This window comes from Bubalus kerabau, chromosome 11, assembly GCF_029407905.1.
Source record: "Bubalus kerabau isolate K-KA32 ecotype Philippines breed swamp buffalo chromosome 11, PCC_UOA_SB_1v2, whole genome shotgun sequence".
NCBI lineage: Eukaryota > Metazoa > Chordata > Mammalia > Artiodactyla > Bovidae > Bubalus > Bubalus kerabau.
In genome coordinates, this window is record NC_073634.1 from 55,154,805 (window position 1) to 55,179,614 (window position 24,810).

Here is a 24,810-nt window from a genome sequence, read left to right on the forward strand (position 1 = left end):
TGCAAGAAATGTACCTTCTGAGAGTTCTTTAGAACACAGTATATGAACATTTACTGCTATTAATTGGAGGAGGTGGCCATGAAGTGCATTAGAGCCCAGATGCTAGTCTTTCATCTAGAGCTATAGTCTGGTGGAGAAATTAATTATTTCATACATTATTCCTAAACCAAGAGACATGTATTACCCAGTAGAGTTGGAAGAAAAGATTGTGACAAGATAAGTTCTGTGAGAAGAGAGGTAGGTAACAAGGGAAAGAATAATTGAGATTTCAAAGATAACTTCTTTCACCTAATATGAGTTCTTAACATTTTTGAAATGACTGTTACCACTTTTAGTTGCAAAACATATCTGTAGGCCACATCTTAAAGTGAATTAATATGAACTGCAATATTAACTGTGAATGTACTTTATCCAGAATGACTAGTTGAAAGTAGAAAAAGTAATATAAAAGTCTTTAGTAGCAGAGTTGAATTAATGGAGTGATGAAACAGGAAATAAACATGTAGAATTATGAAAAGGTAGTGCCTGATACATGAGTATGACTGCCCATCATTTTTTTTAATGTTCTATTTATATCCTAGCTGTTTAGAAAAGTGACACCTTTTCCCTGGCACATGAGTTCCAAGAAAACAGTGCTATGTATGAAACAACTTTCCTTGAAGGGCTTCCCCAGATATACTGTCTATGTTAGTAGCTAGTATAAGCCATTGAAGAAATAAGCCATTGAGTAGAAATTACTTGCTGCCTAAAATATTCGTTATTGCTGAAAGTAAAAATATACTTCTTATAAACATCTATACTCAAGCAAAAGGCTACTTCTACCCACAGACAGACTATTGACTAAATTGTGCTAAATATCCAGGTGATTTGGCCTCATGGAGATTATTTTGATGTGTGGAAAAGAACAAATGACTGAAGTACATGTGTGCATTTCCCAAGAAGTATTGTATTTTCAAGGTTCTTCTAGCAATATCAACCAAAATGAGCATGACAGTATATAAAAAGCAATTTTCAGGAAGTATCATGCTATCAGCATTTTATATTTGTTTTTTAAATTAATGTACTTTTTATTAAAGGATAATTGCTTTACAGAATTTTGCTGTTTTCTGTCAAACCTCAACATGAATCAAACATAAGTATACATATATCCCCTCCCTTTTGAACCTCCCTCCCATCTCCCTCCCCATCCCAGCCCTCCAGCAATTTATATTTGTGATACTAGTTTATTTGTCCATCATTTTGAAATCTGTAACTTTAGACACATCATATATCCTTATACTGTGGATGAAGCACAGTGAGGGAGAGAATTATGTTCATTTTATTATTATTATTTTTTACTTGAAGTTTCTCATCCATCGGCAATGAATTACAGGTGACAAAAGATGGTGAAACAGATGGAGTCAGAGAAGGAGTGGAATTTTTCTAACAAAGGAGCAGAATACAATTGAATACACTGCGTGGGCTCACATTGTGTAACCATCAAAGAACCAGAAGTCTGAGTAGAAAATCTTTGAGCCAGAATAGCTGAATAAGTTAATGAAGTAGCAAAACCAAGTAATGTCAGTGTTATCAGAAGAGCTGTCTCACAGTATATATGCAGATACAGTGTAGCATATGAGAGTCACTTCACTGGGAAGGGAAAAAATCTACACAAAGAAATGAATGTGATTAAGACCTCATTCCTAGAAAACTCCCTCATGTTTCTAATATGAAACATGGGATATTTAAACCAAAAGTTCTGAGAAAATTAACCTAAGTAGACCTACTCATACTATCACTTATCGGTCATTAAAAATGTTGTTAAGTATTCTATACTTTTTAAGGAGGTATATGGGGCACCAGAGGGTTTCCCAGGTGACTCGGTGGTAAAGAATCTGCCTGCCGATGGAGGAGATATAGAAGACTCAGGTTCAATCCCTGAGTCAGGAAGATTCCCCTGGAACAGAGAATGGTAACCCACTCTAGTATTCTTGCCTGGATAATTCCATGGACAGAGGATCCTGGCAGGTTGCAGTCCACGGGGTCACAAAGAATCAGACATGGCTGAGTGACCAAGGATTATACATGGGGCACTAGACCATTTGTCCCAAATTATGTCAATGTCATGCCAAAGGATTCTAGAAGTGTCTATTGACATTTCTTCCAGGAGGTCAATCTATAATTTAATTTCTAATTATTTCTCATTTGTGTCATACTCTTCCAAAGTTTTCCAACTTTGACCAAGTTTTTCTTTTTGCCAAACTTAACTTACTCATTCTGCTGTTTAGAAACTTAAATCATTTGTATGAAGTCTTTAGAAGACCAAGCTTAAAATTTTTCTCTTCTGTGATCCCTTCACTGATGATCCATTTTATGTAGTGACAAAAATCGTTATCCTTATCTTTTTAGAATACTTACACAACTTTTCTTTTAAAATTTGTTTGCATGTGTTTCTTTTCTAATAAATGTCTTATTGCAACTAATATAGAGATTGTGTCCTTTTCATCGTCATGTCCTCAGAGAAGTGAGCCAAACATATAGTATGGTACATAATATTAAATAAATATGCATTGTATAAATACAAGAATAAATTAATCTCACTCCCAGTCCTAATGTTGTATGAATAGTTGAGGAATTCCCTCTCACTTCTTATATTGCATCCTTCTGGAATATGAAAGGTCAGGTTGCATAGTAGAAAATAAAATGTTTAGGTAGACAAGCTGCCTCATGAGTTCTGACTGAGAGGTAGTTATTAGATACTATGCAACCTGAAGAAAATCATAATGCTTCTAGTCTCAAAGGGAGCGTGACCTTTTAAGACCTCTCCAGTTAGAAGCCTTTACATTATTTTCAATATGTGATCCATTTGACTTGGGTCACCAATTTTAGGCTCACAAGTAATTAGCTTGTGAATATATTAATAATAGATATCTGAATATCTTTTAGACAAACTCACAATATATAAACTATATAACTAAATGCCATGGAAAGTTACTCTAAGTTGTAGTTATAAAAAGAGATGTCCTTATTAGTTTTTGTTTCTTAGCTATAAAATTCAAGTGATACTATTCTGAAACAGAACAAAATGGAACTTATTATTTTGAACACCAAACTGCAAAATGATATGGGGGAAGTTATTCTATATACCAAAGAATACATGCCTACACACACACACACATATCAGAGACTTAGCTTATGTAGCATGAGGAGCCAAATGCTCATTGACTGGTACTCAAAAAACTTGAGTAATCCTATCATGAAGAAGTTAATCATACTCTGAAGTAGCAGATAATTTCCCCTTCATGCTACTTTTCTATAAACAGGTAGAATGAGAACAGTGGACCAAATTATCTTTTAACTCTTTTAGAGCTTGTATGTGTTCAGTTGCACAGTTATGTTCTACACCTTGCAACCCCATGGACTGTAGCCCACCAGTCTCCTCTGCCCATGGAATTTTCCAGCCAAGAATACTGGAGTGGGTTGCCATTCCCTTCTTCAGGGGATCTTCCAGAACTAGAGATTGAACCTTAGTCTCCTGCATCTCCTGTATTGGCAAGCAGATTCTTAACCACTGAACCACCTTTATAACTTACAGTTTTGATTATTCCATATTTTCTGAAGTGAAATCTAAACACAGATCTGTGAATTCCTGATAGTCTCTTTAACGTATACCTTCTGTTGGTTAGAAAGTGTGTTGACGTTGCTTAACAGATGAGGATTGCAAGCTTTTCCATTACTTACATAGTGTGCTTAATTTGATAGTTCTGATCCTTTTTAGCATGAATACAAGATGAAACAAATGTCATTGTCACATATCATTTGGCCATGGAGAAATAAGTTTACGAGTTTTTGTGCAGATCTGCAAAAAGTCATGATCATACTTTGGATAAATGATCAATGCAGTTAAGGAAGACTGACTCTTCAAGCTATGGAATTCATTTGCAAATAATGTCAACATTTTTCATGCAAATCCTCTAAACATATTCCATTATTGATAGCTATCTATCCTGCCATGCTATGAAAAATAAACATGCCGCAGACTCTAGCAAATGACTCTGTTGATAATGTCCAAATTAATATATTCACCAATACTGGGTAGGCGGGCTGAGTGTGTTGCATAATCAATTTGAATAAAGAGATACAAAATGAAATTGTTTCTATACAAATAACCTTTAAAGAAAAGAGCAGTTTTCTAAAGAGTATCCGAATTGAACAAATGGCTTAAATAACTGCAGAACATTATTTCACTGATCCTTATTTCTTGTGTCCCAATTTTGTCTGTGATTCTTGTGCAACCTAGTTTCAACCTGAGGTTAAACTGTCTGCTTCACTTTCTTCATGATTAGACTTTATTTTAACAAATTTCTAAACTCCACTTTCAGCAAAAGTTTAAAGCCCCCATAACATAAAGAATGGATATTTAACCCAATTTGCTTGAGAACTGCTGAAATCTGAATAATATTATTTAACTATATTCCTGTCTAATAATAGAATCAGTTTTTATAAATACACTATCATATTAAGAGATTATAAAACATATGAAAAGATAGCGAAAAGTTGGGTACGATTATTTGATACTATTGATAAAGTACTAAAAGTAAGATAAAAGATAACTTATATGCTTATTATTCAGTGATTTCCATGGTGTATTTCTTTTTAGCCTTTCTTCATATCCATAGCTTTAATTTCTTATTTACACAATTATTATAGGGCTACCCAGCTGGCACTAGTGTTAAAAACAAAACAAACAAAAAAAAAACCTCCCTGTCAGTGCAGGAGGTGTAAAAGACTTGGTTTCCACCCCTGGGTAGGGAAGATACCCTAGAGAAGGAAACGGCCACTCACTCCAATATTCTTGCCTGGAGAATTCCATGGAAAGTGGAGCCTGGCAGGCTAGAGTTCATAAGGTTGCAAAGAGTTGGACACAACTAAAGCAATTTAGAACATGCACAAACAATTATTATAACATGTATGTGTATCAGATCAGAGCAGATCAGATCAGTCGCTCAGTTGTGTCTGACTCTTTGCAACCCCATGAATCTCAGCATGCCAGCCTCCCTGTCCATCACCAACACCCGGAGTTAACTCAGACTCATGTCTATCAAGTCGGTGATGCCATCCAGCCATCTCATCCTCTGTCGTCCCCTTCTCCTCCTGCCCCCAATCCCTCCCAGCATCAGAGTCTTTTCCAATGAGTCAACTCTTTGCATGAGGTGGCCAAAGTACTGGAGTTTCAGCTTTAGCATCAGTCCTTCCAAAGAAATCCCAGGGCTGATCACCTTCAGAATGGACTGGTTGGATCTCCTTGCAGTCCAAGGGACTCTCAAGAGTCTTCTCCAACACCACAGTTGAAAAGCATCAATTCTTCGGCGCTCAGCCTTCTTCACAGTCCAACTCTCACATCCATACAGGACCACAGGAAAAACCATAGCCTTGACTAGACGGACAAACAACAACAACAACAACCAACAAACGCTTTCTCAATAAATCATATTAGGATAGACACTACAAATGAGAAAGAATGGGATGAGCTGAGGGGTGCTGAGACCCATAGTTACTGCAGACATTTTTTCATCCCTCAAAAATTATTGAATGGTAGGAGTTTAGAGCTCCCATATTGTATGCATATTTTACGTTCTAACATCTACTGAATTAATGCCATGGAAAATTTTTATTTGAAAGAAGTATGTGGGCACAGGGAGAGAAAAAGTTTGTGCACTGCCACCTGAAATTATTCCCAGCAGCAAGAAGGCACATTTAAAGGCATTGAACACACTTGACATGACAAAGTTGTCACCACTATTTAGGAATGAATCAAGTGATTAAACCCCATTTTCCCACCATTTACAAGAAAGCAGTGTTGTTTCTATCCACTAATTTTTAGAGACAGCAATTTATGTGAGCAATAAATACTTTTAATCACTTTCTGTGTGACAAAAGGTAAAAGCGAGAATTGTCTATCTTGTGCTTCATCTTTTGAGTAAATTTGAAGAAATAGTTTATCTAGAAACATAATTGTGGCTTTTCATTTTTGTCTAGGTAAACAGAAATCTCAATATTAATAAATTACTTCCTCTACTATCAAGAGCATCATCTTTATATTCCTATACCAAGTATCCAAGCATATTGTAAATGACAGAATTTGTAACTTTTATTCATGCTCGACTTCATGGAGACCCAGTCCCTTGGACTGCAAGGAGATCCAGTCAGTCCATCCTAAAGGAAATCAGTCCTGAGTGTTTATTGGAAGAACTGATGCTGAAGCTGAAACTCCAATATTTTGGCCACCTGATGAGAAGAGCTGACCCAGTTGAAAAGACCCTGATGCTGGGAAAGACTGAAGGCAGGAGGAGAAAGGGACGACAGAGGATGAGATGGTTGGATGGCATGAAGGACTCAATGGACATGAGTTTGAGTAGGTTCCGGGAATTGGTGATGGATGGGCAGGCCTGATATGCTGTAGTCCATGGGGTCACAAAGAGTCAGGCATGACTGAGTGAACCGAATGGAAATGATTCATGCTTGACACAGTTTATGGTATTTTCAGTCATTGAGAACATTGACTATTATCAACTGTATGTGTTTTGTTTTTGGTTTTTTTTTTCCTTCAGATTAAACACCAGCTGCCCATCAAAAAACGGCTGCAGAATTTCTAAAAGAGTGAATGGTGGACACTGATGTATAGAACAGTCTTATGGACTCTGTGGGAGAGGGAGAGGGTGGGAAGATTTGGGAGAATGGCATTGAAACATGTAAAATATCATGTATGAAATGAGTTGCCAGTCCAGGTCCGATGCACGATACTGGATGCTTGGGGCTGGTGCACTGGGACGACCCAGAGGGATGGAATGGGGAGGGAGGAGGGAGGAGGGTTCAGGATGGGGAACACATGTAAACCTGTGGCGGATTCATTTTGATATTTGGCAAATCTAATACAGTTATGTAAAGTTTAAAAATAAAATAAAATTAAAAAAAAAAATCAAAAAAAAAAAAAAAAAAAAAGAGTGAATGGTGGAACACAGTTGCACAGTTTTGCCCATTATTCTGTTTTTCAGTTGTACCAACTGTCTCCCTGACTTCTGGTTTTCTGTTATTAACATCCATTGTGGAAGATAAGGTATTCCTGCATTTCTCAAAAGGAAAAAGAGAAGGTCTGTTTGTTAATGTTTTCTGTATTAGAACAGTTACCGTGACCCACACATATCACCCCCAAATTTGAGCATTATTTCTCAGAATTATCAATCCCATTAGCCAAGACACTTTTTATGAGTGGAGGCTTGATATACCATTATCACAGGCAGCTAAATATTCATGCTTTAAAGAAAGTTATATCTTATCTTTGTTATATAACAAAAGGAGCATAATTGGAATTGCTTTTGTTAGAGAAATTTAACACCCTCTAAATAATGGTACTACTTTTTCTTTAGGGACACCATTGCATTACAGTTTTGCTTCATTAAATTAAAAATGCCATCAACTTGGTATTAAATTCTGAAATTTGTTACTGAGGAAACTCTAAAGGCCATTTGGAGGCCAGGAGCTCATATATATCAACAGAATCAAATTAGACACAAAATTTAAAAGTATGCTTTTATTATAGGAAACTTTGAAAGCATATCAACATTATGTCAATTTTCTTTTGTTGTTGTTGCTAATGCTCTATTACAATGTCTCAGCAGATGACTTCTCTGATGTTTAGCTTGTGAAGGAGGTAAATTTAATAATGCTGAGTATTTGAGAGTTCAAGAATATTTTGACTGTGGACTTCTCTACAATAACTGAAAAATATTCCAAAAGAGTTTTTCTATGACCATTTTTTAATTGAGCACTTATAATAATCTGATAAATAATCCCAATAGAAAACTTTTAAGAACTGATCAAATGACCAGCCATTCTTTATTTCCTGGAAGGTCAATGCTTGTGCTCTAAAAGAATTTGAAAGCTTGTAAATATGAGGGAGAAAGAAAATGCTAAACTGAGAAGGATGGCCGAAACATCTAAGAAGTTTCCTGTCCTAGTTTTATTTTTGTAAGTGATATCAATTAATCAAAATATCACAAGCATTAAGGGTTGCTGGGGCTGAGAATGAACAAAGCAGAAGGGTTAACAGGACTAAATGCCATCATGTTGCCAGAAGTGTCCTGCCCCAGAAGTAAACATTCACAATCCAGACACTATGAGGAAATGTGGATGCCTGAGGATATTTAAGGACAAAATTAAAATTAAATATAAGACTCATTCTAGTAAAAGAGGGGTATATGGAATTACAAATCAGGATGATGGTTTAAGCGGGATGATGATAGATAAAGTGGGAAACATCTTTCCAATTTTATAGATCTAGAAAAATGAAAAACAAATCTGTTGACCTAAAACTATTTCTGGATAATTTTCAAAATGTTTTGCAGTTCTTCTATGCAAAACTTTCTACATAGTCATTTGCGGATGAATGTACTTTTAATACGGAGAAGGCAATGGCAACCCACTCCAGTACTCTTGCCTGGAAAATCCCATGGATGGAGGAGCCTGGTAGGCTGCAGTCCATGGGGTCGTGAAGAGTAGGACATGACTGAGCAGCTCCAATTTCACTTTTCACTTTCATGCATTGGAGAAGGAAATGGCAACCCACTCCAGTGATCTTGCCTAGAGAATCCCAGGGATGGGGGAGCCTGGTGGGCTGCCATCTATGGGGTGGCACAGGGTTGGAAATGACTGAAGAGACTTAGCAGCAGCAGCAGTACTTTTAATAAAAAGTAATTTTAATTATTAATAAAATACTTGAAGTATTTTTATTAATTTAATAAATTAATTTAATAATAATTAAAAATGACTCAGTCTATGAAATTTTTAATCCTCTCATCACTTTATATGTGTCCCAATTTCATCAAATTGTGAAATTATGTGTTCCTTAACAAGGTAAATTTTAATGTCTGCAGAATTCTGCTGTTTTACACAGAAAAGTAAATTTTGTTTTCTTCCAAAATTTTTGGGATTCATGGGTAGATTCTCCCTGGTGCCTTTGAATATCTTATTATGCTCATCTTATTTCTGCTCTTTTGTTTACTCTGTTTTTCCAAATACTGTCAACTGACTTTTCCCTTAAATCACCACAGTTATTGCTATTTTTCACTAGAAGCATCGAAATACAGAACTGAGAGTAAATATGTGGCTATTCTATTGCTCAAAAGCCCAGGTTTATCTTTAATTTTGGGTCCTTTATTCTGTTATGTGCTTCCACTAGTTGCAAAGATCCTTTATCCCCGTAAAAACAACGTTTAGCTCCCTCCCATTCTTCAGACTGCATCTTGAAAATGAAATCCCAGAGGAAAGTTTCAACTTCTCTTTAATTTAAGCCCTACTCCCACAGTATTCTTTATTGATTATTCATTAAGATTTTAAGAATTATAGTAATTATGACCCAAGATAAGGAAATTCCTTCAAGAAAATCCTACCACCACCTTAAGGAAAGTATTCATGTCCAATACATCCCAATAGAACATTGACTTCAGAAAATGATAATGCAATCTAAGGCCACTCTGTGAAAAGTGAAAGTGTCAGTCATATTTGACTCTTTGAAATCCCATGGACCATAGCCCATGAGGCTCCTCTATCTGTGAAATTCTCCAGGCAAGAATACTGGAGTGAACACTATTCGTTTCTCCAGGGATCTTCCTAACCCAGGTATTGAACCTAGATCTCCTGCATTGCAGGCAGATTCTTTACCATCTGGGCCACCAAGGAAGCCCACTCTAATTCTTTCTTATATACAACACAAAAGAGTATTTCTGTTCTTTACACTGTAACAAGGCAAGTCCATTTCCTTTCCCCAATTACTGCTGAGTTTAAGCTTGGTAATGCTTGCTGCCCAACAGACCAATAAGTTGAGTGACAAGATGTTGAGACAAGGAATACCACCTTTATTAGGAAAGCCAGCAGACTGAGAAAAAGGTAGAGTAGCAATCCAAGAACCAAGAAGGCAACACCAAAATAGAGATTACCTTAAATATACAATTAAATATTTTTGAGACTTGATAAAAAAACAGTGTTGCTTATGTATTGCAAAACATTAAAGGATCCCAAAGAAAGAACGAGCTCCAAACAGATTGTGAAAATTAAGAGACCATTTAGTTTTTGTTTTGTTTAATTCATTTTTTAAGTAATTGGAGTGATTTCTTCAGAGAAAATCTGATTTAGGGAATTCTTATTAGTTTACAAACAGAGAAGGAATGCTAAAATGATAATAGGAAATTTATTTTGAATTAGTAGAATACCTAAAAAAGAATTAGACATAAATTATTTAGATATTTAAAGGAAATATTTTAAAAATAATTTTGAAGTACCAATTATTGTAGTTAAAAAACAGATATAAAATCTACTCTAAAAGAAGAGATGCCGGAAATGTATGAAAGTAGATCTCTAAGAGAATCAGACAATGAGTGAACCTCCCAGCAATTGAAGGGTGACTAGTTGAAAACTAGACCACAAATGGTTAAATGTTGAACTGATATCATGATAACTCCTGGACAGAATCACTGTCTTCAGAAGTCTGACTTGGGAATTAGTTTTTGCCTAAATGGATTTTTCAAATCAACCTGGACTGACCCACTTATTGGTACAACTGGGTGTCTCATTAGGCTGAATATGAGGAACAGTTCAGGAACATAAAATGAGGATGGTTTTTCAATGTTCAAAGTTAATATTACAGATGCAAATGACACAGTCACAAGAAGAGAAGATAAACATAATGCAAATGAGGAACCAATTATTTGAACAATGACAGGTAACAGAAGAACAAATGGGATTGTAAGAATTTAAAGATCAAGATAAATCATACTCAACCTCAACTTACTTCTGCACAGCAATGAGGACTGAAAAATATTGGTTATTCCCCAGTTTTAGGAGAAGACAGCTGTGCAGTATGGCAATGGATATACCAGATAGGGGAGAGATATAATATATGATATAGTGAAAATTCATTGACAATGCTAAAGCTTTTGATTGTATTCATCACAACAAAATGTGGAGGATTCTTAAAGGGATACATGTACCAGATCACCTAACCTATCTCTGGGAGATAGTGAAGGACAAAGGAACTTGGCAGGCTGCAGTCTGTGGGGTCACAATGAGTCAGACATGACTTAGCAATAGAACAACAACAACAACCATAAATCATGAAAATAGGGCAAACTTGTTCTTTAAGGGGTTTTCTCCACAGAAACTCTGAGACTTATGTATTGATATTGCAATATCAAATAACTGAGACTGATACCTTCTGAAGTCAAAATTTTAGAGGAAATGCTCAGCATTGTTTATGACAGTATTAAGAGAAATCAGTTGAAGTCTTGAAATTACTAAGTTGTTTCTCCCTGTTTTTACTGTTTATGTCAATGTTTTATTAATTTTATATTTAGAAGATACCTTATTTTAAGAGGAAATTTCATGAGAGTTCTCCACTCTTGATGTTATAGTTTCTGTCATAGAACGATCCTCTTTTTCAGATTAAATTTTCTCCAAGGTGGTCTGATAGTGCCATTTCAAACCCCAATCATTTTCTCTTTCTATTGCTAGGTATATTCTATTATTTTATTTTGAACGCCTTAGAGACTCTTTGTATTAAAGACATTATCTCATGTACAGCAAATTTTTAGGTTTAAGTTTTTCCACACACTTCCATTTTCCCTCTAAATAGTTCTAATCAACCCAATAGAGGTCAAGAGAGATGGATATATGTTCTTTGTCCTCTTTTGATGGCTTTACATTTATAGCATATATGTGTATATTTGTTGTTTAGTCTCTAAGTCATGTCTGACTCTTTTGCAACCCATGGACTGTAGCCCACCAGGCTCCTCTGTCCGTGGGATTTTCCAAGCTAGAACACTGGAGTGAATTGCCATTTCTTTCTCCAAAGAGTCTTCCAAACCCATGGATCTAATCTGCATCTTCTGCATTGGCAGGCGGATTCTTTACCACTAAGTCAGTTTGTATGAATGTGTACATATGTGCACATAGTTAACAACAAAATATTTTGTTTGATAAGACATGTCAGGTCACAATCTACACACTACTCCTTTTTTTTTTATTTTTAAACTTTACATAATTGTATTAGTTTTGCCACTACTCCTTTATGTGTTTATAATTAACTATAGTTTTGAATTTTTTCTGTGTTAGAGTTTTTAATTTTTAAACCCTTATATTTAATATTTGTAGAAGAGGACATAGTTTGGATGTTACTCAATTTATATAACTGGTTTACACAAATCAACATCTAGGGTATTTCAATTTCTACTTTTGAAATATTTGTCAGTTCTACCTTTTTCCAGTCCTTATTTTCAACTTTTTCAAGTTAGCTTTTACTAGGTATCTGTGCATTAAACAGCATACACAGAGAATGAAATTTTTAACAATTTTCAAATGTCTGATTTTTCATGAGAAAAGACAGTCCATTAAAATTTCTTATGATAAGTCAGGTGTTTCTAAAGTTTCTTGTGTTGTTATTTTTTTCTCTGTCATCCCTTAAGTTTGTTACTTTCCTTTTTAAAATAGTCTTGCTTTTATTAAATTATTGTTATTTTCTTCTGCTTCTTCTACCAGAACTGTAAAACTTGCATATACACTTCACATTGTTTTAGTGATCATTTTGATAATTTTTAGACACATAAAATAGTACTTTTCAGTTTGGGTCAGCATCATAAAGGATCAAAATTTTAATACCCTTTGTTCTCTTCCTTCATCTACCATATTAGAGGAATAGATCACCCTGATTCATAGTCATAGAAAAATGTAAATGCACATATATGTGCACACAAACACACGGTCAAATTAATTAAATACTTAGTTTTTTTTAAAAAACCACTTTAGTTTTTCCTATGTCATCCTCTTCCTTGGAAACATTTCACAGTTAGCTGTAGTAACTACTCAGTTAATTCTGAGTGATCTTTGGATGGTACAACTTCCAAATCATTTCATGTACAAAGACATTTTTTATTTTTCTCTTCATTTAAATATTATCTTGGGAGACACAGATCTAAAGAATGGTCTGGTGGACTCAAGGGGAGAAGAAGAGGATATGATAAATTGAGAAAGTAACATTGACATATATATGCTGTCCTGTGTAAAATAGATAACTAGAGAGAAGGTGCTGTATAACATAGGGATCCCAGCGTGGAGCTCTGGGATGACCTAGATGGGTGCAATTGGAGGGAAGGGGGGCTCAAAGGAGTTGTGGTAAGATCCCCCAGTGAGGGGAAAGTCTACCCAGTCCAGTATTCTTGCCTGGATAATTCCATGGACAGAGGAGCCTGACAGACTACAGTTCATAAGATTGCAGAGTCGGACATGACTGAGTGACTTTCACCAATATATATTATACATATTATGATGTTATAATAATGTAACATGTTAATATTTATACATATATATCATTATTATTTTTATTATTATGACTGATTCATATTAGTGCATGGCAGAGAACACCACAGCATTTTAAAACAATTAATCTCCAATTAAAAAAAATTCGACTTAAAAAAAAAGGAAATTAGAAAATATATATAAACTTTTTATTGAATAATATATAGATGGCAAAAAAAACACATGAAAAGATGCCAATGTTATTAGACATGAAATGCAAACTAAAACCACAATGAGATAGCACTATATACCAACAAAATGGCTTTAAAAAGTGACAATGCCAGCTGCTGGGAAGGTAATGAGAAACATGATAACTCTTACATTTCTGTAGGTAAATGTAAATGCTATGTCTACTCTGGAAAATAGTTGGGCAGTAAAAATAAATAAATAAATAAAACAAAAATGTGCAACTTACATAATCCAACAGTTGTACTCCTAGGCACTTATTCCCAGAAAAGAAACTTATGGTCACATAAAAACATGTACATAGATATTTATAGCAAGGGTCCTTGTGATGGAATGCTCTCTTGACTGTATTACTGTCAATATCCTGACTGTGATATTGAACAAAATGTTTTGTAAGATGCTACCCCCGGGGGAAAACTAGGTGAAGAGTATGTGGCATCTCTCCATGTTGCTTCTTACAGATGCATGTGAATCTATAGTTGTCTCAAAATATAAAGCTTATTCTAGAAAAATAAATGAGTAAATATTAACCTTGTTGGCTATTTATTTTTAGGTTGAATTCATCAAGCACAAATAAATGTCAGTATCAAATTTAAGAAAAAAATCCTTCTCTTCAGCAGGAATGCAATTTAAGTTTTTGCCTACTCAAATTCAGTTTTACTCATGGAAACACAAAAGGATAATGCATACTTATAATGTTAAAGTCAACAATTTTGTAACAAACATCTTAAACAACATATTACAAAAATTATATTTTAGTTTAAAATGCTGATTTCTTACACTTTTGTTTTCTTAAATAGTTTGGATTTCCATCTTTCTAAGGTAGCTTTAGTGTTACTGTTTGCTTTTACAAGAGATTCTCTTTGAGTTAGATTGTTGCATATTCACCCATACTCTGTTTACAATACAGAAATTCCTTTGCCCACATTTGAAATTCACACTGGAAGTTCACCACAAGTCTCAAATGTAATATATTTCATTCATCCATAGGTGCATATTTCTAATGTCCATAGTATAATAATTTGTTATATACTTGATCTTTAATTTTTTTAAGACAATTATATCACACCTACAGGAGTCAGTATTAAAGTTTTTGAATTTGTTTTGAGTCTAATTTCTTTTTATTGAGTTGGATAGATTCTTCTGTATGCTTCTAAAATAATCTTAATTGTAGATTTTTTCAAACTAATTTCTCTTTAACAACCATTATTTAGCTGTTAAAATTGAAGCACTTAGAGTGCTTCATAATATTTAAACTATTTTAGCTAATAACTACTAGTTAGTAAGTACTTTCTTCATTCTCTTTGGTGTATTTTTATGTTTACTTGCTGTAACATTAATTATGCAAGTATGATTTTTTCCTTCATTTTGCTCAATTCTGAATTTCTTCCCATATAATGACTTTTTTCTTTATTTTTTCAGGTCTAACAATTTTTTTGTTACCAAATCCTTCCATTAGCCCTGAAATTAAAAGTCACTTGCTCCTTGAAAGAAAAGATATGACAAACCTAAACAGCATATTAAAAAGCAGAGAGGGGGGTTCAGGATTGGGAACACGTGTACACCCATGGCAGATTCATGTTGATGTATGGCAAAACCAATACAATATTGTAAAGTAATTAGCCTATAATTAAAATAAATAAATTTAATTTTAAAAATAAATAAATAAAAAATAAAAAGCAGACACATTACTTTGCCGACAAAGGTCTGTATAGTTACAACTGTGGTTTTTCTAGTAGTCATGTATAGATATGAGAGTTAGACCATAAAGAAAGCTGAACACTGGAGAATTGATGCTTTTGAGCTGTGGTGTTGGAAAAGACTCTTGAGAGTCCCTTGGACTTCAAGGAGATCAAACCAGTCCATCCTAAAGGAAATAAATCCTGAATATTCTTTGGAAGGACTGATGCTGAAGCTGAAGTTTCAATACTTTGGCCACCTGATGCAAAGGACTGACTCATTGGAAAAGACTCTGATGCTGAGAAAGATTGAAGTCAGGAAGAGAAGGGGATGACAGAGATGAGATCATTGGATGTGATAAGAGACAAAGGTCCAATCCCTGGGTCAAGAAGATCCCCTGGATAGGGGCATGGCAATCCACTCCTGTACTCTTGTCTGGAGAATCCCATGGACAAAGGAGCCTGATGGGCTACAGTCCATGGGATCACAAAGAGTCAGACACAACTGAAGTAACTGAGCGTGCACATAAACAAGAAAGAAAAATTTAACAGAGAACATCATGCAAGATGACCCCTCAATACAACCTCATGGGAGGGCCTCACAGAAGGTGATTAATCGCAGTCTCTAAGGAGATGCAACAAGTGTGGGACCTTGGACTAGAGAAAGTACAGTAACTCAGAGGCTGACAGTGTGAGGGGAAATACACAAGCAATATGCCTGAGAATAGCAGTAGGACTCCACAAAATAGTGGTGAGACTGTCACTGCATTAGAATGTTTCAGCATTCTGGCTTCCGAAGACCTTGCTGCAAAACCAGAAGCAGCTAAGAATGTAACAGGAATCTAAGGTTTCAAAATATAAGCACAATCAAAAACAAACATAATGAAGAATATCAGTACTATGTAAAAGCAATTAAATCAGCAAATATTAAACACATACATACACACACGCAATAAAGGAAGTACAGTTAAAAGGTAGCTCAGAAAAATTATTTTCTGTGAAATGTTCATTTTGGTAAGTTTGGAAATCACAACTAATGAACCATGAATAATACATTTAGATGAAGAATTAATAAGAAACCTTGGCAACAAACAAGCAAAAGATAAACATGAAAATAATTATCTCAACCATTCAGGACAGAATACATGTGAAGCAAAAACAAAATAGCTGCTGTAAGATGGTGACTAAAATTTATCTGAGAATGCAGCTCTCAATTCAATGACAATTATCAAATAAAAAATATATTAAATGACATAAAGAACAGATCAAGAGTCTCAAAATTTTTCCCTGAAGATTTCCACTCGTTTTTTTTTTCTTTCTTTCTATTTTTTTTATTATTATTTTGTTTTACTTTACAATATTGTATTGGTTTTGCCGTACATCAACATGCATCCTACATGGGTGTACACGTGTTCCCAATCCTAAACCCCCCCCTCCCACCTCCCTCCCCATACCATCCATCTAGGTCATCCCAGTGCCCCAGCCCCAAGCATTGAGCCTAGACTGGTGATTTGTTTCTTATATGATATTATACATGTTTTAATGCCATTCTCCCAAATCATTCCCCCCCACCTTTTACAGCAAAAGAGACACAGATGTACAGAACAGTCTTTTGGACTCTGTGGGAGAGGGCGAGGGTTGGATGATTTGGGAGAATGGCACTGAAACATGTACATTATCATATGTGAAACGAATCGCCAGTCTAGGCTCAATGCTCGGGGCTGGGGCACTGGGATGACCCAGAGGGATAGTATAGGTAGGGATGTGGGAGGGGCGTTCAGGTTGGGGAATACATGTGTACCGTGGTGGATTCATGTCAATGTATGACAAAGCCAATACAATATTGTAAAGTAATTAGTCTCCAATTAAAATAAATACCTTTATATTAAAAAAGAAATTAAAAAAAGAAAATATAGAAGAGGCATTATTCAATAAAATAGTAGCCAACATACTTCCTCAAATTAGAGATCCAGTGTATATTCATCAAATTTTTAGAAGGCAAAACTAGTTAAAAAGAGTTATAGTAACAATAAATTAAACAAAATTAAACAATATACTATTAGAGGCAGTGCCAGAAATAGAAGTCAGTTCTTTACCTCTTGGATTAATTTTCTGTTCCAATTTACTAGATTCTCAATTCAACAAAAATATATTTAACAGTTTTACATGCTCATTATCATATTTGCCTTCCCTAGTTACTCAGCTGGTAAAAAGTCCGCTTGCAATGCACCATACCCTGGTTCTATCCCTGGGTCAGGAAGATCCCCTGGAGATGAGAATGGCTACCCACTCTAGCATTCTTGCCTGAAGATTTCCATGGACAGAGGAGACTAGTGAGTTACAGTCCATGGGGTTGCACAGAGTCAGACATGACTGAGGAACTAACACTTGTATGTACTTACATGCTGAAAGAGGAGTAAGGTTGTCCACCATCCTCTACAAAATTTGAGTTTTTCTGATGGCTCAGATGGTAAAGACCCTGCCTGAAATGTGGGAGACCTGAGTTCAATCCCTGGGTTGGGAAAATCCCCTGGAGAAGAGCATGACACCCCTATATTCATCAGAATTTTTAAAAGGCAAAACCAGCTAAAAAGAGTTATAATAACAATAAATTAAACAAAATTAAACAATATACAATTACAGGCAAAGCCAGAAATATGTCAGTTTTTTGCCTCTTGGATTAGTTCTCTGTTCCACTTTATGAGATTTTTAATTCAATTCAACAAAAATATATTTAACACTTTTTATGTGCTCATTGCCATATTAATTACTATGCAAAATAATATGAATAAGATTGAATTTAGAACCAGAAAGAGAAGTAAATAAAATACAGCTTAAGTAAAACTTGAGTATAAACAATGTTTTTTTATGAGTAATCAGAGAGGATTTTACATGATCTCCATTTGATGGTTTGAAAGAACAATCTTTCTAGCTCACATATCTTTTAACCCATTTATTCTATTTAGCTGTCACTATGTAATTTTAAATTCTTATGTCAGCATAAAAAGAAACAAGGGCAGGAATTTCCTTGGTGCTCCAGTGATTGGAAATTCATTTTGCAATGCAGGGGACATGCGTTCAATCCCTGACCAAAGAACTAAGATCCTACATGCCTAGGAGCAGCTGAGTCTGCACACTGCGACTACTGAGCCTGTGCACTTTGGAACCTATGGGCCCCAATTAGAGAGTTCACATGCCACCATGAAAGATCCCGCATGACCCAATGAAGATCCTACATGCCACAAGTAAAACTTGATGTGGCCAAATAAATGCATGCTAAGAAAAGGAAAAGAAAAGAAACAAGGGCTAATTTCAGTAGGAATCATCTCTGGATAGAAAGGTAGGACACTTGGAAGGGTACAGAAAAAATTTCTTCCTAAGATATTACTGATTATTAGTCAATGTGAGTCAACCAAATTTTCCTTAATAAAAATCTTCAGTATTCATTCTTAAATATGGTTACATTCAACATTAACATATTTAATTCTAAAATAAAACAATTCAATGACCTCAAACTTTTCTCCAATGCAAACACAATCAATTCACCTACATGAAAAGAAATTACTATATGTGTACAACTCATGAAAAAAATAAATATTAAGTGTCATTTCTTAACCTGAAATAAATTACATGAAAGATTTTCAAGCACTGAGGTTAGATAAGCAATATAATTTTTGAGTTCAAGATTTTCCCTGGTCCTGGGGGAAAAAAAAATCTTAGAGGAGTTTATATAAATTTGGAAAACAGACTTCCAGAATGGTTAACAAACTGGCTAACAGAGTTTTGCCAAGAGAACACACTGGTCATACCAAACAACCTCTTCCAACAACAAAAGAGATGACTCTACACAAGGACATCACAAAATGGTCAATACCCAAAATAGGTTTATTATAGTCTGTGCAACTAAAGATGGAGAAGCTCTATACAGTCAGCAAAACAAAACAAAACAAAAAAATACACCTGGAGCTGACTGTGGCTCAGATCATGAGCTCCTTATTACAAAATTCAGGCTTAAATTGAAGAAATGCAAAAAACCAGTAGGCCATTCAGGTATGATCTAAATCAAATACCTTATTATTATACATTGGAGGTGAGAGATAGATTCAAAGAATTAGATCGGGTAGATAGAGTAACTGAAGAACTATGAACAGAGGTTCAGAACATTGTACAGGAAGTGGTGACCAAAATCATCCCCAAGAAAAAGAAATGCAAGAAGGCAAAGCAGCTGTCTGAGCAGGCCTTAAATATAGCTAAGAAAAGAAGAGAAGGGAAAGGTAAAGGAGAAAGGGAAAGATATACCAAACTGAATGCAGAGGTACAGAGAAGAGCAAGGAGAGACAAGAAAGCCTTCTTAAGTGAACAATGCAAAGAAATAGAAGAAAACAGAATGGGAAAGACTAGGGATCTCTTCAAGAAAATTGGAGATATAAAGGGAACATTTCATGCAAAGACGGGCACAACATTGGACAGAAACCATAACAACCAAACAGAGGCAGAAAAGATTAAGAGGTGGCAAGGAAACACAGAAGAATTATACAAAAGAGGTCTTAATAACCCACCAGGGAACCATACATAATACCAAACAGCACAACAATTCCTGAATCATAGAAGCCATCTACCCTACATAATGCAGTAATCAGCTCCTTAACATTGTTGTATATAAAAAAAAATCAATTATGTATGTAAATATGCATTTCAATCATTAAAAAAGTCCAGCATTTTTTACATCTCAACTAGTTGTTTGTCCCTAAGACAGTGACAGAGAGAGAGAGATGGAGAGAAAAAAAATAAAGATAGCGATTAAAATCATCAACTTTAGAGCCAGGTTTTCTGGTTATAAATCTTTGTATTTTAAGCAAATTATTTACCTCCATATGCCTTGATTTTCTTAGCTATAAAGTAAGGAACTAATATAAATGATACCTACTTCAAGTGAGTGGAAGTAATATAAAGTATTTAGAAAATGTTTGGCACATAGTAAGGACACTGTCATCACTTTCCTGACAAGAAGCAATCATGTTCTGATTTCATGGCTGCAGTCACTGACCACAGTAACTTTTTGGAGTCCTAAAAGGCTCCATTTTCACCATTTTTTTCAGCACTTCAATTTTTCCTATGTCATCCTATTCCTTGGAAACATTTCACACTTAGCTGTAGTAACTATTCAGTTAATTCTGAGTGATGTTTGGATGGTACAATTTCCAAATCATTTCATGTAAAAAACATTTTTACTTTTCATTTAAATATTATCTGGAGAGACACAAATGTAAAGAATGGTCTGGTGGAGAAGAAGAGGGTGTGACAAATTGAGAAAGTAACACTGACATATAGACACTGTCCTGTGTAAAATAGATAAACAGAGAGAAGCTGCTGTATAACATAGGGAGCTCAACCTGGATCTCTGGGATGACCTAGATGAGTGAAATTGGTGGTATTAATCATCCAGATAACCATGATGTTGTGTTGACTCACCTAGAACCAGATATCCTGGAGTGTGAAGTCAAGAGGACCTTGGGAAATTTTACGAGGAACAAAGCTAGTGGAGGTTATGGAATTCCAGGAGATTTATTAAAAAAAAAAAAAAAATAGCAACCTGATTGTAAAAATTCTTCAAGCTAGGCTTCAGCAGTACATAAACTGAGAACTTCCAGATGTTCAAGCTATACTTAGATAAGGCAGACAAACCAAAGATCAAACTGTAAACATCCATTGGATCAAAAATAAAGCAAGGGAATTCCAGGAAAACATTTACATCTGCTTCATTGCTTATGCTAAAGCCTTTGCCTGTGTGGATCACAAGCTGCTGAAAATTCTCAAAGGGATGGGAATACCAGACCACCTTACCTGTCTCCTGAGAAACCTGAATGCAAGTCTGGAAGCAACAGTTAAAACCGGACATAGAACAACTAGTTGGTTCAGAATTGGAAAGAAGCATGACAAGGCTGTATATTGTCACCCTGCTCATTTAACTTTTTTTTTTTTTTTTCCTGCTCATTTAACTTTTGTGCAGAATACATCATGTGAAATGCAAGGCTGGATAAATCACAAAGCTGTAATCAAGTTTACTGGGAGAAATATCAACCAACTTAGATATGCAGATGATTCCGCTCTAATGTCAGAGAGTAAAGAGGAACTGAAGAGCCTTTTGAGGGTGAAAGGGGAGAGTCAAAAATCTAGCTTAAATCTCAACATTCTAAAAACTAAGATCATGGCATCCAGTCCCATTGCTTCATGACAAATACATGGGAGAAAAAGTGGAAACAGTGACAGATTTATTTTCTTGGGTTCCCAAGTCACTGTGGACAGTGACTGCAGCCATGTAATTAAAACACACTTGCTCCTTGGAAGAAAAACTATGACAAATGTAGACAGCAAATTTAAAAACTGAGACATATTTTTGCCAACAAATGTCCATATAGTCAATGCTATGGCTTTTCCAGTCATGTACTGATGTGAGAGTCAGACCATAAAGAAGGCAGAGTGCCGAAGAATTGATGCTTTTGAACTATGGTGCTGGATAGGAATCTTGAGAGTTCTTTGGGCTGCAAGGAGATCAAATCAGTCAATCCTAAAGGAAATCAACCCTGAATATTCAGTGGAAGGACTGATGTTGAATCTCCAATACTTTGGCCAGTTGATGTGAAGAACTGACTCATTGGGAAAGACCCTGATGCTGGGAAAGATTGAGGGAAGGAAGAAAATGGGGTAACAGAGGATGAGATGGTTGTATGGCATCAACAACTCAATGGACATGAGTTTGAGCAATCGCCGGGAGATAATGAAGGACAGTGCTGCATGGTGTGCTGCAGCCCATGTGGTCACGGAGTCGGACACAACCTAGTGACTAAACAACAACAAAGTCTTCCAAAGTTCCTATGAGAGCATATATCTAATTTTACTAGAATATGATATGACTTATCCTAGAAGGGGCATTTTAGTTGCCACAATCAACAATTTTAATATCACTATCTTTCATTGCTAACAAGAGTGTAATGTTTAGTGGGGTTAATATGCTCACTTTCATTGACTAGATTATATAGTAATCTACCCATTTAATAGATATATGGTCTAAACTTTATGTCTCAAACCCTACATCTCAAGGGACTTTAGGGAAAGGAAGTAGAACTTACTTTCAGGACTGAACTAATAGCTAAGAGAATGACACATTTATATTTGTAGTTACACTGTGTTGTTACTGACATCTGCTGAGAAAATGCTCTGATATTTTCAGTGAAATGATTAGCCCATCATCTTCATAGAATTGGACTGGAGGCCCCAAATAACACATTTATTCTACTTGCTTAAGGATCTATAGTTCAAACTGGAGCATTAAAAATGGTCATTATGTAGCACAGAGCCTCAAACCATATTCTAATTTTCCACTTCAAAGCTAGGAAGTAAATGATATCACTGTTAATTGCTTCTTAGGTTTCTGTTTAAAACGTAGCATGAAATGCTTTAAAATAAAATAATTTAATCTTCATTGCAAATAGTACAATCATATATAATATACATGTATACAATCATATATTAAATAATAACAATAATGTATTTCTCTTCACTTCCAAATGAACAGTATATGAAATTCATAGCTCTTACTTTAGAAGAATCAGTTCAGTTCAGTCTCTCAGTCGTGTCCGACTCTTTGCAACCCCATGAACTGGAGCATGCCAGGTCTCCCTATCCATCACCAACTCCCGGAGTCCACCCAAACCCATGTCCATCAAGTCGGTGATGCCATCCAACCATCTCATCCTTTATCGTCCTCTTCTCCTCCTGCCCTCAATCTTTCCCAGAATCAGGGTCTTTTTAAATGAGTCAGCTCTTCTCATCAGGTGGCCAAAGTATTGGAGTTTCAGCTTCAACATCAGTCCGTGGAATGAACAGCCAGGAATTAGAAGAATAAGATTGCTTTTTTTTTTTTTTTTTCCCAAATAAGAGGAAAAGCACTTTGAAGTGATTTTTAAAGGTAGATTTTTTTTTTTTAATTTTATTTTATTTTTAAACTTTACATAACTGTATTAGATTTGCCAAACATCAAAATGAATCCGCCACAGGTTTACATGTGTTCCCCATCCTGAACCCTCCTCCCTCCTCCCTCCCCATTCCATCCCTCTGGGTCGTCCCAGTGCACCAGCCCCAAGCATCCAGTATCGTGCATCGGACCTGGACTGGCAACTCATTTCATACATGATATTTTACATGTTTCAATGCCATTCTCCCAAATCTTCCCACCCTCTCCCTCTCCCACAGAGTCCATAAGACTGTTCTATACATCAGTGTCTCTTTTGCTGTCTCGTACACAGGGTTATTGTTACCATCTTTCTAAATTCCATATATATGCGTTAGTATACTGTATTGGTGTTTTTCTTTCTGGCTTACTTCACTCTGTATAATAGGCTCCAGTTTCATCCACCTCATTAGAACTGATTCAAATGTATTCTTTTTAATGGCTGAATAATACTCCATTGTGTATATGTACCACAGCTTGCTTATCCATTCATCTGCTGATGGACATCTAGGTTGCTTCCATGTCCTGGCTATTATAAACAGTGCTGCGATGAACATTGGGGTACTCGTGTCTCTTTCCCTTCTGGTTTTCTCAGTGTGTATGCCCAGCAGTGGGATTGCTGGATCATAAGGTATGTCTATTTCCAGTTTTTTAAGGAATCTCCACACTGTTCTCCATAGTGGCTGTACTAGTTTGCATTCCCACCAACAGTGTAAGAGGGTTCCCTTTTCTCCACACCCTCTCCAGCATTTATTACTTGTAGACTTTTGGATCGCAGCCATTCTGACTGGTGTGAAATGGTACCTCATAGTGGTTTTGATTTGCATTTCTCTGATAATGAGTGATGTTGAGCATCTTTTCATGTGTTTGTTAGCCATCTGTATGTCTTCTTTGGAGAAATGTCTATTTAGTTCTTTGGCCCATTTTTTGATTGGGTCATTTATTTTTCTGGAGTTGAGCTGTAGGAGTTGCTTGTATATTCTCGAGATTAGTTGTTTGTCAGTTGCTTCATTTGCTATTATCTTCTCCCATTCTGAAGGCTGTCTTTTCACCTTGCTAATAGTTTCCTTTGATGTGCAGAAGCTTTTAAGGTTAATTAGGTCCCATTTGTTTATTTTTGCTTTTATTTCCAATATTCTGGGAGGTGGGTCATAGAGGATCCTGCTGTGATGTATGTCAGAGAGTGTTTTGCCTATGTTCTCTTCTAGGAGTTTTATAGTTTCTGGTCTTACGTTTAGATCTTTAATCCATTTTGAGTTTATTTTTGTGTATGGTGTTAGAAAGTGTTCTAGTTTCATTCTTTTACAAGTGGTTGACCAGAGTTCCCAGCACCACTTGTTAAAGAGATTGTCTTTAATCCATTGTATATTCTTGCCTCCTTTGTCGAAGATAAGGTGTCCATATGTGCGTGGATTTATCTCTGGGCTTTCTATTTTGTTCCATTGATCTATATTTCTGTCTTTGTGCCAGTACCATACTGTCTTGATAACTGTGGCTTTGTAGTAGAGCCTGAAGTCAGGTAGGTTGATTCCTCCCGTTCCATTCTTCTTT